The following is a 19,764-nucleotide window of genomic DNA, read 5'->3' on the forward strand; positions in this document are numbered from 1 at the left end:
TTAAGTTAAGAAGGTCAGCCGAGAAGGACAAACTTCTTGCAAGAGAGAAATTAGTAGAAGCACACATTTAAAGATTTAGACATGTATGTATGGATTTTTTTACTGTAAAATAGGGTAGTGAAGGTAAATAAAAAGTACACCATTTGTGTGTGACGGGTGGCAGCAAAAAGTGGTTTTATGATTAATTTTGGTTGTGTGGGGAATAATATTCAATAACACCTAAATTATGATGTAATAGAAGACTTAATCGATTTAATTCATGTTAGTTTTTGACGTTGATAGTTAAATTTGGCTAAAAATTGTTTATTTATGGCTTAGGGTTTAGTCAGTGGTGGTCCTAGTTTACAAGAAGTATCTGCTTCAAAAGTGGCCTGATATCTATGATATCAGGCCCAACGTGGGCCTGATATCATATATATCAGGCCCACCTTGGGCCTGATATCGATAATGTGTTATGTGGTTAAAACTTTGCTTTTACATCAGACCCTTCCTAGTTTGAGCAAAATTACAATTTAACTACAGAAGAAGATTATGTAGTTGCAAATTTACTAAAATAGTTTGTAATTTATTTATCAGGGATGATCATATAACTGACGAAATTCTATCTGAGATATGGAATACTCTTGATGCAACTTCTATCATTGGACATGCAGATAATGTAGGAGAAGTATCCAGAACAAATATTCCATCATCTTCACAGTATAGTTGTGTGCATAACACAAATAGAAATACAAGCAGTAATTTCACATTTGATCTAAATGAAGAAGCTAGTATTCAAGAAGATGAGGTTCTGAACCCGTGTGCAACACTTGTTGATTACTATGAGCCTAGTTGGAGTGAGGAGGAAGGGTATTATAACCGAAATGGAGAGGAAATGCAATGCAATACAGATGTACAAGAATTCTTTGTTGATGATATGCAGATTGAACAATATGAAATATCTCAAGAGCAGTATAGTGACTTAGAGGAGGAGTTCCCAATAGCTGATGATCCATATATTCTAAATTCTCGATTGCTCCAAAGGCCAATTGAAGAGGCAACATATCAGCATGAATTTTTTGTAGGACAAATATTTCAGTCTCGACAAGAGTTCAAGAATCAACTTGTGAAGCATGCCATGGTTAAACATATGAGATATAACCCAGTTGACACTCGGAAAAATAAAGTAAAAGCTGTCTGCTTCAATCAACCGTGTAAGTGGAGAGTAGTTGCCAGGGGGGATGTCGAGTTCATTGTTACGAAATATATAAAGGAACACCAATGTGACACCATTAGGGAAAGTGCTGATCATAACATGCTCTTCATCCTTTGTAGCTTCTTTTGTTGAAGAGCAATTTCTTGCTAATGAACAATACAAGCCAAGTATGATTATAGCAGATATAAAAGCCAGGTTCGGAGTGACCATATCCTACAGAAAAGCTTACATAGCTCGAGAGAAAGCGATGAAGAAAGTTGTTGGAGATTATGATCAAGCATATAGAGATCTTCCACTATATCTGCGTGAGTTAAGAGTAAGGGATCCTGAAACCTATGTTGCACTACACAGGAATGGGGATAATCAGTTCCAACGATGTTTTTGGGGTTTTGGAGCTTGTAGGAGAGTATTCAGGTCTTATCTGCGTAAATTAATTGGAATTGATGCCACACACCTAAGAGGCAAATATCCGGGTGTGTTGTTGATGGCTACATCAATAGATGCTAATGACAATGTCCTCCCAGTAGCCTTTGGAATCGCTGAAGTTGAATGTGGGTCTGCATGGGAGTGGTTTCTGGATCATATGAAGAGATTCTTTAATGTTGATGCAGAGTCAATGAGTATAGTATCAGATAGACATCGTGGCATTATAACGAGTTAGGAAAGTCTACCCTACTGCCCATCATGTTTTTTGTTGCCACCAATATGGTAACAGATACTGGCAGTAGGTCAGGTTTAGGGTTGTTTTGGGCAGCTGCTCGAGCAAACACAACACTACAATATAATCTCATAATGTAGTCCATGCTTGAAAAACATCCAGATGCTCATAAGTGGCTTCAGAACATTGACCCTAAAAGATGGGCTAATGCACACTTTAGTGGGAGAAGGTACACAATGCTAACCACCAATTGTGTAGAGAGTTTAAATGCTTTGTTCAAGGAGACGCGTGAACTTCCGATAAACAGGTTAATTGATAATACCAGAAGAAAGGTAGCTCAATGGTTTTGTAACCGTAAGGAGGAAGGTCGAAATGGTATGTAGCGTTGACACCTCATGCTACCAAAGAAATGCAATCAAGGAGGGAGAAAGCTAGACGATATAAAGTCCACCCCTACTCTCAATCCGAAATAGAAGTAGAGACATGGGGTGCTTCATACATTGTTGATTTGGAGAGGAAATATTGTAACTGTGGGGAGTTTCAAATTTCAGGATTGCCCTGCTCACATGCAAATGCCGTCATAATTCACCGGAACATGGATACACTCCCATATTGTGAGCATTACTTTCATTCACATAATTGGAAAACGACATGCATGGATCATATTTACCCCTGTCGAAGCAAAGAATTTTGGCCTAGGGGTGTCAACGACATTATAGTGCTATGTCCCCGTAGCCTTGTGCAGCCTGGTAGGCGAAAGAAGGCAAGGATCGAGTCAAAACATAATGGGAAGGTAAAAATCAAATGCAGCAGGTGCAAATAACTGGGCCATAATCGGAGGACCTGTAGAATGCCGCCAGCCCCTTGATCTTGACTGAATTGTAAATTGGAGGAGTTGAGGTATATGTTTTGTATGAAGTACATAAATAGGTTTGTAAGACAAACAGTTGTTAAAAGTGATGTTTCTGTTATATACGTTTATGGAGTATTTAGTTTGTGTTACAGTTTTATGGTAGGTATGAGAAGTGTAAACCATCACCTGCAAGGCAGAAATAATACTTCACACCATATCTCCATTGTGTCAAATAAAAATGCGATACATTTCAATTCAACAGGAAGGGGTTCGTAATTTCAAAGTCACATTAATATGTAGTGAAATATAGATGTGTTAAAACATGCACAAAGGGAGTGTAGTAATCCTTGCAAAATAAGATAGGACAGCAGTTCTAGGTCATTGAAATGGGGTATAAATATGTTTTGACACCAGATATACCATCTTCCCAGGTAGACCTTCACAGGGGACATGATTTCATGTAGATCCAAATAGGGGAAGACCATCAGTGGGTTTAGGTCAAAACTCACTGATGGACCTTGACACCTCTGATTGGACCCATTTCAGCTATAGTGGTATTCTGGAGTTGCAAGGACTCCAAATCTGCTGGCAAATCATTATTTATATATCTATAGGTACTGGGAAAAAATAATATAAAATCAGGCTTCGTTAGGCCTGATATGCTTGGATATAAGGCCCAACGTGGGCCTGATATGACTATCATTTAATAAAGCATTATTCTATCTCCCCCTAATATAAACTCCAAGCATTCTTACAGGGGCCTGATCAAAATAATAAAATAACATCAATTTTAATAGTCACCTTCCATAGGGTAGAAAAGAAAAGCTGTGCACTGTTCCGTGCCTACTGGCACAGAGCCATACTTCCTAATCCATGGTGTATAAATTATGTTTGACACCATAAATACCATCTCCCCAGCAAGACCTTCACTGGGGACTTGATTTCATGAAAATCTAAGTAGGGGAGGGCCATCAGTGGGTTTTGGTCAAAACCCACTGATGGACCTAGACACCTTTGATTGGACCCATTTCAGATCTAGTGGTTTTATGGAGTTGCAAGGACTCAGAATCTGGTGGCAAATAATTATTTAAATATTTATAGGTGCTGGGAAAAATTTAAAATACAATCAGCCTCCGTTGGGCCTGATATGCTTGCATATCTCCCCCTTTCTATAAACTCAAAATGTGCTACCATGCTCCTTATGAAAAAATAAATGGCAACTGGCACGGAGCCATACTTCCTAATCCATGGTGTATAAATTATGTTTGACACCATATATACCATCTCTCCGCCAAGAACTTCACTGGGGACTTGATTTCATGTATATCCAAGTAGGGGAGGGCCATCAGTGGGTTTTGGTCAAAACCCACTGATGGACCTAGACACCTCTGATTGGACCCTTTTAAGTTCTAGTGGTTTTATGGAGTTGCAAGAACTCAGAATCTGGTGGCAAATAATTATTTAAATATCTATAGGTGCTGGGAAAAATTTAAAATACAATCAGCCTCCGTTGGGCCTGATATGCTTGGATATCAGGCCCAACGTGGGCCTGATATCCAAGCATATCAGGCCCAAAGTGGCCTTGGTATGGTATCCTTTCTTATAAATTTATACTATCTCCCCTTTCTATAAACGCAATATGTGCTACCATGCTCCTTATGAAAAAATAAATGGCAACTGGCACGGAGCCATACTTCCTAAGCCAACGGAGGTATAAATTAAGTTTGACACCATAAATACCATCTCCCCACCAAGACCTTCACAGGGGACTTGATTTCATGAAAATCCAAGTAGGGGAGGGCCATCAGTGGGTTTTGGTCAAAACCCACTGATGGACCTAGACACATCGGATTTGACCCATTTTAGCTCTAGTGGTATTTTGGAGTTGCAAGGACTCATAATCTGGTGGCAAATAATTATTTAAATATCTATAGGTGCTGGGAAAAATTTAAAATACGCCTGATATGCTTGGATATCAGGCCCAACGTGGGCTTGATATGAGTGCATATCAGGCCCAACGTGGGCCTGATATGAATATCATTTAATAAAGCAGTATTCTATCTCCCCCTAATATAAACTCCAAGCATTCTGACAGGGGCCTGATCAAAATAATAAAATAACATCAATTTTAATAGTCACCTTCCATAGGGTAGAAAAGAAAAGGTGTACACTGTTCCGTGCCAACTGGCACGGAGGCATACTTCCTAATCCATGGTGTATTAATTATGTTTGACACCATAAATACCATCTCCCCACCAAGACCTTCACAGGGGACTTGATTTCATGAAAATCCAAGTAGGGGAGGCCCATCAGTGGGTTTTGGTCAAAACCCACTGATGGACCTTGACACATCGGATTGGACCCATTTCAGCTCTAGTGGTATTCTGGTTTTGCAAGGACTCAGAATCTGGTGGCAAATAATTATTTAAATATCTATAGGTGCTGGAAAAAATTTAAAATACAATCAACGTCCGTTGGGCCTGATATGAGTGCATATCAGGCCCAACATGGGGGCTGATATTATAAAAAGTATTATTTCAAAATAATAATAAATAATCTTACACATAAATCGAGGCGATTAAATAAAATAAAATAATGAGATATCAGGCCCAAGTTTCAATCTGCAAAAGCGCACACTCGCCTGCTTCGGTCTTCATCTTCTTCTCGAAGCCATTCTACGCAGCTCCGGTCCAGGCGTGACTCTACCTTCACCGGCGTTCAAGAATCATTTCCGTACGTAGGTCGGTTGCTCATTTAGTTAAGCTTTCTATAACCGGTTAACCTAGGGTTTGTGTGGGTGTGTTAGAATAAGAGCGTAGTCGTTATTACGGGAACTAAGAGTTGTTTTTCTCGGTGTGGTTATACAGTACCTAGGTTCGCAATGGCAACAAAAGAAGTCTCGACAAGTGTGTGTGCTGATCGACCAAATTATCAAAGTTACGTCAACAGAGGAAGAAGTAAAAGAATGAAATGGAAAAGTACCATTTGCCACTTCAGAAAGTTTATCTCTTCTGTTAACCCGACTGCAGAACAAGAACAGATGATTCGAGGCACACCTTTTTCGTGGATCCTCGACCTCCCTGTTAGTTCTTTTGTAAGAGCTCAGGTACAAAATATGTTTGATAACTGGGATCATGAGGAAAAAAACTTTATCTTCCATGGGAAGAAGCTCAATTTTACAAAGGTAGATGTGGGACTGATTCTCGGCCTACCCAACAATGGAGATATAGTTCGTCTCGATTTAAATGAGGCTTCAAGCGCACTGTACATGGAGTTTTTCCGAGAATCGGATTGTTCTGCCAAACATTTAGAGAAACTGATTAGGAAGTCTAGATCAAACGACAAGCTGTATTGTCAGCTTTTTATACTGTATTTTTTTACAACTGTGCTGTTTTGTGGGAGTAGCAGTGTTCTCAGAATACCTGTGCTCTCCCTAATTGACTGTGTAGATGATTTTGACAACTTAGCTAGGTTTAACTGGTGCAATGCAGTATACAGTTTCATGGCTCAACAATTAGACTCCATTGGATTGGAGCTTACATTAAGACCAAAACCACATGTTGCTGATGCAACGCCCAAGGCCCCCTTGCTAAAGGGATTTCCAAATATTTTAGCTGTAAGTCCGATTACATATATAGCAAGATATGTGTAAAGATTATGAATTATTTTTATAATCATATTGTAGGTATGGGTGTGTGAGCACATCAGCATTATTGATCTAGACCATCCAGAAAAATTGCCAAGAATACTACGATGGAGGTGGCTTAACTATCATGTTGACATAGTAAAAAAAATGATAGACCGTGTAACTGCAGATAAAATTTTAGTAGATTTAATTCCGACAGAATCAGAGTTGAATTTACTACCAAATCGGCCTCAGCCATCTGAGTATCTTGAGTTGGTTGGCCAAGGATCTTTACATCATTCCGAAGAAGGTCAACTCCAGTGTGACGATACCGTAGATTGTAGTTTGTGCAAGGAAAAGGATAACAAAATTGAGAGTTTAAAGCAAGAATTACATAAAGCTTCTCAAAGTTTGGAGGAAGCTAATAAAAACCTAACAACGGTGATAGAAGAAAAGGATAGTCTAGTAGCAACAAAGGATATTGTGATTGCTGATATGGAAGCTATGCTTAAAGAAAAGGATCAACAAATAAGTGAAATGCGTAAAGAACGGGATACGAGTGGCAACAAGGCTGACACTATAAATTCTGACGTGGATAACAGAATTTTAACTGTAAAAGACAAAATCATAGCCGATGTCGAAAATAAGATTAAAGAGCTCCAACAAGTCATACAAAGCATATCAGGGGAGCCAAGAGCATCAGAAGGCATAGACCCAGCATCAGAAGGCATAGATCCTAATCTGCCTATAATTCCAACTAATTTTCGGGTAGGCCCCAAAAGAAAGAGAACCCAGAGAAGTTTGATATCCCAATGCACCAAAAAAAAAAGGCAAACAGCTTGTTCTTACTGTCGAACCAGATGCTCCTGTACCATCAAAGACAGAAAATACAAGTTCATCACAGATAGAAACACAATGTCATGAAATTAACAAGGTCAAAACTAAAATATTGAAGGTACGGTCGAGAGTAGGTACGTTGTTATTTTATAATACTTAATGACATAGTATTATTTTAATTATCTCAGCAAGCGAAAACATTTTTTAAAAAGAGCAAAGATGATGTGATAGCCGATGCATTGTTGAAGGTCAGTCAGTTAAAGTAACGTAGTTGCCAGCCTAAATTCTTAACCCACATGTCAAGAAAGGATTATTATTGGAGTTTAATGATATTTTTTTTTAATTTATTAAATACCATTGACTGTATACTTGTGTGTAGGGTGACGGTGCAACCAATATGGGCAAATGATAATTTCTCTTTAGATATGCAATCTTTTATGACAATATTTGATTGGACACAATATACCAATGGGGATTGCATAAATGTTTATTGGAATATTCTTGCTAATGAAGCCAAACACTCTAACTCACCATACCACCCATCCATATTTTGTGGGGTTGGATTCCTAGTATGCCCCTTATCTCATTGTAAATTGTTTACAATATATATTGGATGCAGCCACCATAATAACTCTATTATTTGCATAGGAGTTGTTCGGAATGATGCACGTGGATGCATTGAAACAAACTGCAAAAACTGATGACGACAAGGACATTAGATATATTTTTTGTCCTCTACATAACCAAGATGATTATTGGCATCTAATGGTCATGGACCTGGAGGAACGTCAAATAATTCATTATAACTCTCTTGGCACCACAGAAAATTACACTTCTGTTTTTAATCAAACTGTAAGTAACAAATTTCTTATATCCAATAATCATTGTTTATGTATTAATTACTATGGTTTTATATTTGTAGGTGTTGTTTTTTAAGGAGCTGAACTAGTCATACTATCACATATGGCATAAAGGTTTAGCACCATTCTCCGGGAGAGAGTATAAAACGATGCAAGTTATTGGCCCCACACAAAGCAAATCGTAAGTATTAGTGTATGCTCCATAATAATTCTATTTGACTTTTTTATGATGGATTGTGCTTTTGTTTTATAGGTTGGATTGTGCTTTTTTTATAATGCGTTATGCAGAGAGTTTGATGTTCCGGAGATCTACAGACTTTGTACAAGCTGATATGAGAGCTTATAGATTTAGACTTGGACACAAAATCATGTCTGACAAAAACTTTAAACTATAGAAATAGTGAACAATTGTAATAATTTATTCTAGTAATGATTTACAGTTTGTGTAACTTAAATTTATGGTGAATAAAATTATTGTAAATTAAATTTATGGTTACTAAATACCTTCTTTAAATCCCTTTTCTAATAAGGTATTGCTCCATGGCAGTTGGCACGGAACAGTGCACCGCTTTTCTTTTCCACCCTATGGGAAGTGAATTTAAAAAATGATCTTATTTTAATTATTTTTTTTCATAAGGAGCATGGTAGCACATTTGGAGTTTATAGAAAGGGGGAGATAGTAATTATATGCCACCAGATTTGGAGTCCTTGCAACTCCAGATTACGACTAGAACTGAAATGGGTTCAATCGGAGGTGTCTAGGTCCATCAGTAGTTTTTGACCAAAACCCACTGATGCCCCTCCCCTTCTTGGATATACATGAAATCAAGTCCCCAGTGAAGTTCTTGGTGGAGAGATGGTATATATGGTGTCAAACATAATTTATACACCATGGCTTAGGAAGTATGGCTCCGTGCCAGTTGGCACGGAACAGTGCCAAGGCCACTTTGGGCCTGATATGCTTGGATATCAGGCCCACGTTGGGCCTGATATCCAAGCATATCAGGCCCAACGGAGGCAGATTGTATTTTAAATTTTTCCCAGCACCTATAGATATTTAAATAATTATTTACCACCAGATTCTGAGTCCTTGCAACTCCAGAATACCACTAGAGCTGAAATGGGTCCAATCCGATGTGTCTAGGTCCATTAGTGGGTTTTGACCAAAACCCACTGATGGCCCTCCCCTACTTGGATTTTCATGAAATCAAGTCCCCTGTGAAGGTCTTGGTGGGGAGATGGTATTTATGGTGTCAAACATAATTTATACCTCCGTTGCCTTAGGAAGTATGGCTCCGTGCCAGTTGCCATTTATTTTTTCATAAGGAGCATGGTAGCACATATTGCGTTTATAGAAAGGGGAGATAGTATAAATTTATAAGAAAGGATACCATACCAAGGCCACTTTGGGCCTGATATGGACTCATATCAGGCCCACGTTGGGCCTGATATCCAAGCATATCAGGCCCAACGGAGGCTGATTGTATTTTAAATTTTTCCCAGCACTTATAGATATTTAAATAATTATTTGCCACCAGATTCTGAGTCCTTGCAACTCCAGAATACCACTAGAGCTGAAATGGGTCCAATCCGATGTGTCTATGTCCATCAGTGGGTTTTGACCAAAACCCACTGATGACCCTACCCTACTTGGATTTAAATGAAATCAAGTCCCCTGTGAAGGTCTTGGTGGGGAGATGGTATTTATAGTGTCAAACATAATTTATACATCCGTTGCCTTAGGAAGTATGGCTCCGTGCCAGTTGCCATTTATTTTTTCATAAGGAGCATGGTAGCACATATTGTGTTTATAGAAAGGGGAGATAGTATAAATTTATAAGAAAGGATACCATACCAAGGCCACTTTGGGCCTAATATGCTTGGATATCAGGCCCACGTTGTACCTGATATGCACTCATATCAGGCCCACGTTGGGCCTGATATCCAAGCATATCAGGCCCAACGGAGGCTGATTGTATTTTAATTTTTCCCAACACCTATAGATATTTAAATAATTATTTGCCACCAGATTCTGAGTCCTTGCAACTCTAGAATACCACTAGAGTTGAAATGGGTCCAATCCGATGTGTCTATGTCCATCAGTGGGTTTTGACCAAAACCCACTGATGGCCCTCCCCTACTTTGATTTTCATGAAATCAAGTCCCCTATGAAGGTCTTGGTGGGAAGATGGTATTTATGGTGTCAAACTTAATTTATACACCATGTCTTAGGAAGTATGGCTCCGTGCCAGTTGGCACGGAACAGTGCCAAGGCCACTCATATCAGGCCCACGTTGGGCCTGATATCCAAGTATATCAGACCCAACGGAGGCTGATTGTATTTTAAATTTTTCCCAGCACCTATAGATATTTAAATAATTATTTGCCACCAGATTCAGAGTCCTTGCAACTCCAGAATACCACTAGAGCTGATATGGGTCCAATCTGATGTGTCTATGTCCATCAGTGGGTTTTGACCAAAACCCACTGATGACCCTCCCCTACTTGGATTTTCATGAAATCAAGTCCCCTGTGAAGGTCTTGGTGGGGAGATGGTATTTATGGTGTCAAATATAATTTATACCTCCGTTGCCTTAGGAAGTATGGCTCCGTGCCAGTTGCCATTTATTTTTTCATAAGGAGCATGGTAGCACATATTGCGTTTATAGAAAGGGGAGATAGTATAAATTTATAAGAAAGGATACCATACCAAGGCCACTTTGGGCCTGATATGCTTGGATATCAGGCCCACGTTGGGCCTGATATACAAGCATATCAGGTCCAACGGAGGCTGATTGTATTTTAAATTTTTCCCAGCACCTATAGATATTTAAATAATTATTTGCCACCAGATTTGGAGTCCTTGCAACTCCAGATTACAACTAGAACTGAAATGGGTCCAATCGGAGGTGTCTAGGTCCATCAGTGGGTTTTGACCAAAACCCACTAATGTCTCTCCCCTACTTGGATATACATGAAATCAAGTCCCCAGTGAAGTTCTTGGTGGAGAGATGGTATATATGGTGTCAAACATAATTTATACACCATGACTTAGGAAGTATGGCTGAGTGCCAGTTGGCACGGAACAGTGCCAAGGCCACTTTGGGCCTGATATGCACTCATATCAGGCCCACGTTGGGCCTGATATCCAAGCATATCAGGCCCAACAGAGGCTGATTGTATTTTAAATTTTTCCCAGCACCTATAGATATTTAAATAATTATTTGCCACCAGATTCTGAGTCCTTGCAACTCCAGAATACCACTAGAGCTGATATGGGTCCAATCCGATGTGTCTATGTCCATCAGTGGGTTTTGACCAAAACCCACTGATGACCCTACCCTACTTGGATTTAAATGAAATCAATTACCCTGTGAAGGCCTTGGTGGGGATATGGTATATATGGTGTAAAACATAATTTATACACCATGGATTAGAAGGTATGGCTCCGTGCCAGTTGGCACGGAACACTGCACAGCTTTTCTTTTGTACCGTATGGAAAGTGACTATTAAAATTGATGTTATTTTATTATTTTGATCAGGTCCCTGTTAGCATGCTTGGAGTTTATATTAGGGGGAGATAGAATAATGCTTTATTAATTGATACTCTTATCAGGCCCACGTTGGGCCTGATATCCAAGCATATCAGGCCCAACGAAGGCTGATTTTATATTATTTTTTCCCGGCATATATATATATATATATATATATATATATATATATAAATAATGATTTGTCACCATCTTCTGAGTTCTTGCAACTCCAGAATACCAATACAGCTGAAATGGGTCCAATCAGAGGTGTCAAGGTCCATCAGTGGGTTTTGACCAAAACCCACTGATGGCCCTCCCCTACTTGGTTCTACCTGAAATCATGTTCTCTGTGAAGTTCTAACTGGGAAGATGGTATATCTGGTGTCAAAACGTATTTATAAACCATTTCTAATAAGGTATTGCTCCGTGGCAGTTGGCACAGAACCTAGTGACGTTGTGCTCTTGAAACCGACTGTTGGTCCGAGCCTATTTGATTTTTTATACAATCCCAACCGTTACCATGTTTTCAGTTTTGAGAAGATAGAAATGGTGTGCATTATAACTTATATACATTGTCTCTTTCCACTGATAAGCACCAGCATTGCATTTTGTATATTGTGATTTATATTTGACTAATCACTATGCAATATTATTAATATTCCAGTGACAGTTTCTAATCTTCTCATACACTACATACCACCGTATTATACAACAAAGATTACATACAAAGATATTAAAAGTCCTACACTACGTAATAAGTGCATTTACATTCTATACAAGTTTTTGCCTTACAAGACTGGATATTTAATCCAATGTTTTAAAATACTTATCCCTCAAAATTGCTACCATTACATCAATTCTAATTTTTTTCATGTCTCCTTGTTTGAAGTCCATCTTCATATCATATAGGAGACATCGAATGTATTGCATCACAAAGAAGCCACAGTCAACGCTGTAAAGAACAACAGCATTTTAATTGTCAATATTTTTTTATCAATTATGTATATTCACACGTTGTGCTCGATTTACCTTGCTTGTTGTTGTGGACATTCAATTGTGCGAGAGACCCATCTATCAAACGGATAATGCCTTTCCAAGTTTGGATGAATAGCAGCAACGTGCTCACGACTATATAATTTAAAATCTGATACCTGAAGATTGAAGAGGAAATTTCCATTTTCCATCAACTAGCATTTATATTAAAATACAAACCTACACATTATTATTAGATGCTCACCGCTGCTTCAAATTCATATTTGTATTTACTTCCACTTGCAAGAGAATTGCACTGATTGAACGTCATTGATTTGGTGTCCACCACCAGCAAGTGGAAGTGTGCATTATCACTGCACAAAGGTATAAATATATACCTTACCTCTTCATCTCGTCTATCCGTCTTTATCATGTGTTGGAAGGCAAACTTACTTGACGATTTCATTAATGACTACAAATATGCAAAGTCATACATACATAACCAAATAATAAAAAGAATTCTATTTTTTACTATAATCAAATCAATTCCTTACTGTGAAGAATGTTGAACAATATATTGACTTGTTGTATGTGCTTCCAGACGGGAATGCCCCCCTAAATAAAATTTTACAATACGTGTCGAGTACATCCCCTCTTGTCAACATTTCTCCATTCACACCAGATAAAAGGGAATACAAATTTAAACAAAAGGGTGGTTCCTCCCAAACTATATCATTTGTAAACCTACAAAGTAAACAAATCACAGATTATTTTTACAAGTTTATTTTTGATAACTTTAGCCCAACTATGTAATCAGATAAGCATATATTATACTTTACTATTCAACTATTTAATTTACATACTTTATTTCCTCCAAGGCTTTTAACAAGTACGCCACCTCTTCGTCTTGTTTTTTTTCTTGGAAGACTTAAATTGCTTCTTCACATACTATGCATACAAACAAAAAAGGCAATTAGATAATCCATTATATCTAACAAATAGCAAAGAAATTTGCATATATCGTCTTACAGCAATTGCTTGTTTCCTCATTTTGTCATATTTGGCAAACATTTCTACATCCTTGTCTGCCTCTTCATCAGATTTGTCTTCCATCAATTGTACAATATTAATTTCTTCTTCCATTTCATCCAAACCAATTTTTCCTTTCCCCTTGCCCATAACAACATATTCTTTGACAAATTTTTTTCCTTCTCCTATACTTGTAACTTTTTCCGCAGGCTCACTTATATGTATATTTCTACGCTGCCTCTTAGGTAAAGTTTTGAGCCACAATGGACTATCAATTGGAGTATCCCTGTAATCATAGCGACTTCTGTCACGTCCTCTCCTATTTCTTGTTGTAACACCTACAGGTTCAATTTGAGGATCGTCTACAGGCTCGCTATATTGAGATTCCATGCCTTTTTTCAACTATTTTAAGTAACTCTTTCACCCTCTCCTTCAATTGCATGTTCTCCATTGTTAGCTCTTTATTTATGTTTGCTTGAATAATGCAATTACAACAATCCTTATTAATCTGCCTTCCTCCTACACTGACTTCAATTTGTGATGCCTCCATTGCATGTGGACTGTCATCAACGCAGCAAGGTTCTCAACCAATGATCTTTCATCTTGATTAGGGATTAGGTCAATCACGACCTGTAAGAATATTAAACCACATGTTAAAATCATACTTTTTAACCAAACTATAGTCAAAGTATTCTAAATTTACCTCTTTAGATGAAACTTGGTTAATCATTTCTCTCACCTTACTAATATGTGAAGGAATATTCCTCCACTTATTTATTCTGGCTCCTTTTATTTTGTATGGTTTTTGGATTGGAACATGCTTCAAAAACCATGCCTGATTCACCATAACAAGGGTTAACTATTTTATAATTGTTCGCAAAATATTAAAAATTTTCACACAAATTAAACACTTACTGCCAAAAGACCAGCAAATCCCTTTAGGTAAGGGAGGTTGGTGTTAGCATGTTTTGTCTCAGTTGATGAAAATATGTCCCCAATCTTAGGTAATTGTGGAGCCATAAATTCATGGATTGCTTCAACCCAGTTGAATCTATCAAGATTCTCAAAATCATCTACTATATCTATAAGACTTAATGGGACCTTATATGTACTAGAAGAAAATAAGACACAAACAAATATATACAAAATATAGAATTTGCAAAATAATAAAACATTATCTTCGCCTTCAACGCGATTGCCATAAAATTTAAGCAACTCCTCAATTCTTGATCTAGTAGCTTCTTTTTTTTTTGAGAAGTAAGTTAGAAAGAGGTCACTGGATGCTTTAGCTGAATCAATCGGAATTGAAGCTCCTCGGTCTGCAATACCGAGCAGCAATGAAACGTCTCCTCTTGTGAATCAAACCGGAACACCTGACCAAGTTAAATTATTATTAGACTTCTACCAACACATACAAAAGTATTAGGAACACCGTGGACATGATACAATGTCATATCAAGCACTGATACTCCATCGTATCAGGCCCACGTTGGGCCTGATACGGCATCGTATCAGCCCCACGTTTAGCAAAAGCTTAAATTTTACCATACAACTACTTTGTAATTAAAATACAAAATTATAAATTGTACCTGAGAATCTAAAGGTTTGACTACTTGAATCCCAATTTTCAAATATATTTACCAAAATCCCACGGATGTGCTGCATATCTTCTATGTCCAAAAAAATACAAAAGGGTGACTGTTTGATCAGCACTATGTGTCGGTCATGTAAAATAATAGAGCCTCCATGCGTTCCTTTCTTCGTGGATGGTTGAAAAAAAATTTTAAAGTGACCGAGGACACTGTTCCAATGCAGTTTCTGTCCAACATCAACTGAACCCTATACTTTATAAAAATAAAAAAATTTAAATCATACTAGTTCAGCTTCTCAATATCACAGAGTTTGTAAAATGATAACCTTTACAGCTAATTGATGTGGAGAGGATGATGATTCACCCGATCGACGTCTTTGCGCCATTATAATACTAGCTGATTAATGTAATGTAAACCCTAAAATCCTTCACTGATGGCTCACGAACACTCCTGGTTTTTAATTAAACTGAAATGCTAGCTAGATGCCGCTTGAGAAAAACTCGAACTGATGGCTCACGAACACTAAACTAGGGTTTCACAAGACCCAGCTGCACTCGCATGTCACGAAGGAGGGAGGTACCCTAATGATCGTTTTTTTTTTAATATCTAAGTTTTTTAAAAATGTGGTTCGGATGCCTGGGAAATGATGACTGATCAGAGGAGTTGGCGGTAGGGATATATTCGGTAATAAACATCACTTACCTGTGCTTTTTGATAAATACAAAACCGTAATGTGCTTTTTGATAAATACATTAACTATAGTACGTCTTTTGATAAATTACAGAAAAATGTGTTCTAGCACAAAGTCTTGCCGAGTGAGAATACCAACAACAGGAGGCTTCTGCATGAAACAAGGCAAGGAAAAGTATTATGGGTTCTAAAGATATCAAAATTTCAGAATTTATACTTGTGTAAATACACAAGTTTCTCAAGTAATATATTTTAAAAAGAATTCTCACCCTGGACTCTTTGGCACAGCACATGTGTCGAAGAAGAAGAAGCCGAGGAGTCCGTCTAGGATAGTAAAGGAAATATTTTTTATTTGTCTGCAAAACCTTCTTGACAATTAAAATTGTAGCAGTCTCTAAGGCATTAGCCTAAGATATTCAAGTATTGTACAATTACCACTAGCTATTAGTTGCACTGTAAAAGCAATAATGGTGTCGGAGATGGACTGGAGGGTGGTGGAGGCGTTACCTCGCCTCTCCGTGTTCAACATCTTTTGCAGCATATCGTTCAGTATCCTGTGACCTATTGCTTCAAGTCAAAAAAGAGGAGACATTTAAAAATGGTTTAAGCATGACTGCGGCGAGAAGGTGTTGGATTAGGATGCCCTAACACTTTTAAAAATAATAATTCTTTTTGATATTTTTAAATATTTTCAAAAACATTTTTAAATTTTACCAAAATGTTCCAGTTTTATTTTTTAATATCAATTTATCCTTTAAAATCCACGGTGAATAAAAATTCAGTTAAATTAAATTAACCGACCAAATTGATGAAATTTAAAAGTTTAGTTTGATTATTTTAAAATTTAATTTTTTAAAAAAAATTCAAATGTATGAATAATTTGATTCAATTTCAATTTTAAAACTCTTAAATTAATTTAATCGATTAAACTGACATTATGGATTGAACTTCACCACCACTATGGCGTTGGAAAATAAGCATCACATGTTGTGGCGCTGGTTTTCAAAAACATACATCACACTAGTGGGGTTCAATTATTTATATATTTTTTTATTTTTGCATTTTTTTAATTTTCTATTAAATGTATTATTTTTAGTCATTTAAAGGTATTATTTTGGTATTTTTGACTTAGATAGAATAACGATTACTTCATAAGCTAGTTCGAACTGATAATTTCCAGGGAGGATAAAAAAATCTCGAAACACAGAATTTTTCTCTTGGTTGAACGAAAAAATATTAACTCAAAAGATCATTCCCTAACAACAACTAAATAAATGTATAAATAGTATGAAAATCCTAACAATACAAAAGACTAAAATAATCATAATAAAAAAAGGATTAAAAATTCTTTAGAGCCATAAAAAAGATTTTAAGGTAACCCTCTCCACATAAGGAAGGAATTCTTCGCAAACATAATTCTAAATTTTTTTTCTTGTTAAATGAAAAACTGCAAGGCAACCATGGTGCTGCTCATGCTCCCCGATGAGGCAACAATGTGGCAGCCTCTCGTGAGATCATTACCTTACCAAGTAGCGATGTAACTGCTACTTGACCATATAGCTGTTGGATTGAGTCGTACGTGAGAGAACACACGTTCAATTTTATTTGGTTCGGAGTTTTTGACGACTCCTACTCTAAGACCTACGTCCTGCGAACCTATCGATGGGTAATCCACTAAAATATCTTTTCTGATACCTCTGGAAAAAGGAATCAAGTACATAGAAAGAAGCAATAAGTGCAACACCTTCTACTTGTCCTATTGCAAGTAATTAAGTATGCAAATTATAGTTTGTTACCCAACACCTTAGAAGATTGTCAGCTTAGGCTCGGTGTCGGTTGATTCTTCAGCAGTAGTTGAGCGCAACAGCGTCGTAGAAGAGTTACGGCAATAGGTCAGAGCAGTCAGAACCTCAATCAAACGTACAGAAGCTTGTATATCAGTTATGTCTTGAATCATGCACAAACAAGGCTTATATAGGCTGTGGAAGGCGCCTTCAACCTCCTCCAAGGCGCCTCCAGAAGCAAATCTTATCCCCTTATCTTCGATGATGATAAAATCTGTCAACTTTGGGTTTTATCCTTTGGAAGGCGCCTTCCAGCAAGCTTAAGGCGCCTTTCACTGATTGAAGGCGCCTCCAACTGTTGGTGCAATCTTCTGAAGGCCATAATTTTTGACTCCGAACTCGAAATCAAGTTCTGTCAGTTGCTACACATGCAGAATTTGAAGGTCTACATTTTTCTCTATAACATAGAGTTTGAAAAATATATTCATGAATATTTTATAAAGATTTATGAGTTAGATCCTGTCCTCCTAGGATCCGAAAATAGTCAAGGTCTCATATTAGGGATCCGAAATGGACCTAATCTGAACTGACGCCTACTGTCCCCTCTACCAGGACGCGTCCTCACTTAGTCACTCTCCTCCAGTGACTTACCTTACTAGTTTGATAGTTGCCCGGTCCGTAAACCCAACTGGACTTCCTGCCAAATATATGATTGACTCGTCGACCTATCTGAACTTTGCACCAACTATCCGGTCAGTCCATTGACCTAGCTGGACTTCACACCATCTATTCGGTCGGTCATTGACCTAGTTGGACTTTCTGCCAGATATCTGGTCTACTCGTCGACCTATCTAGACTTTCCGCCAGATATTCAGTCGACCCGTCGATTTATTTGGACTTCTCACTAGATATCTGGTCGGCCCGTCGACCTATCTGATTAACTCCTGCACACTTGATAGAGTGGTTAGATCACAATTATACTTAACTTATTTATCATTAATCAAAATCTGAGTTACCGTTAGTGCAAACTGTACCAACAATCTTCCCATTTTTGATGCAATGACAACTTGGTTAAGTTAGGAAAAAATATGAAAAATAAGCACAAAAATGATTTTAAGTGAACTAAAAAGTTTGAGACAATCATTTTTAGGGTTAAGTTATTCTGATTTTCATCAACAACCATTTTCATTTCTTTTGTTTACTAAATTAATCCCTAACCCTCCCCCTTTGACATTCATTAAAAAAATATGAGTAAATAAGTAAAACAATGCTAAGTAAAGTAATGAGGGAAAGTAGTGAAATTTTGACAACAACAAGAAAATTTTCAGAATTATTGGGGGAGTTTAAAGAAAACTTGTTCAAACTAATCGAAAAACGAAGTTTGCAAAACACTTGTAATTTTTTAACCAAAAAAAGCAAAAAAATTTTAAAGGAAAGCTTTTGAAGATTTATACTAGGTTTTGAAAGCTAACATTTACACAACTAACTTTAAAGTCAAAATAGCTATTAAGAAACTTTCAAAATAATTTTCAAAATCTATCGACTTTTTAAAATACTTTGGACAAGAATTTTGAGCTTAGAAAATATTGGTAAGATGCTTTAAAATATGAGTAAGTTTTAAGGAAATTTTAAAATAAGTTTTGCAAGAATGAAACTTTTTTAAAAACTATTCAAAAACATCTTTTAAAGTTGGTTTAAAAGTAGTTTATAAAAATTGAAATAGTTTTCAAAATAATTTTTCAAAACATATCATTTGATAAGTATCATAATTTTTCAAAACATGTAATTTTTCAAAAAGGTATAAGACTAATTTTGAAGATATCCTCTCCTGAATCAGATATTAAAAAATAATTAAAATATTCAGAATAATTTTAAAAGTATCTGATTAAATTTGTCTTTCAAATAAGTCTCCCTCTTAAATCTTAATATGACATTTCCTTAAGAAATCCTTATTAACCACCTATGTGTCTAGGGGTCTAATTGTAATCATAATTCAATTTTCTTTTCCTTGCATCTTACCATTCTTGTAATCTTACGTATTTAAAGAGATGTTTAATATGTATTATCAAAGACAGACATAATTGATTTTTTTTAATTCTAACTTAAATAATCCAAAATTAATCATGAATGAAATTT

Source organism: Zingiber officinale, chromosome 8B, assembly GCF_018446385.1.
Source record: "Zingiber officinale cultivar Zhangliang chromosome 8B, Zo_v1.1, whole genome shotgun sequence".
NCBI classification, from domain to species: Eukaryota; Viridiplantae; Streptophyta; class Magnoliopsida; order Zingiberales; family Zingiberaceae; genus Zingiber; species Zingiber officinale.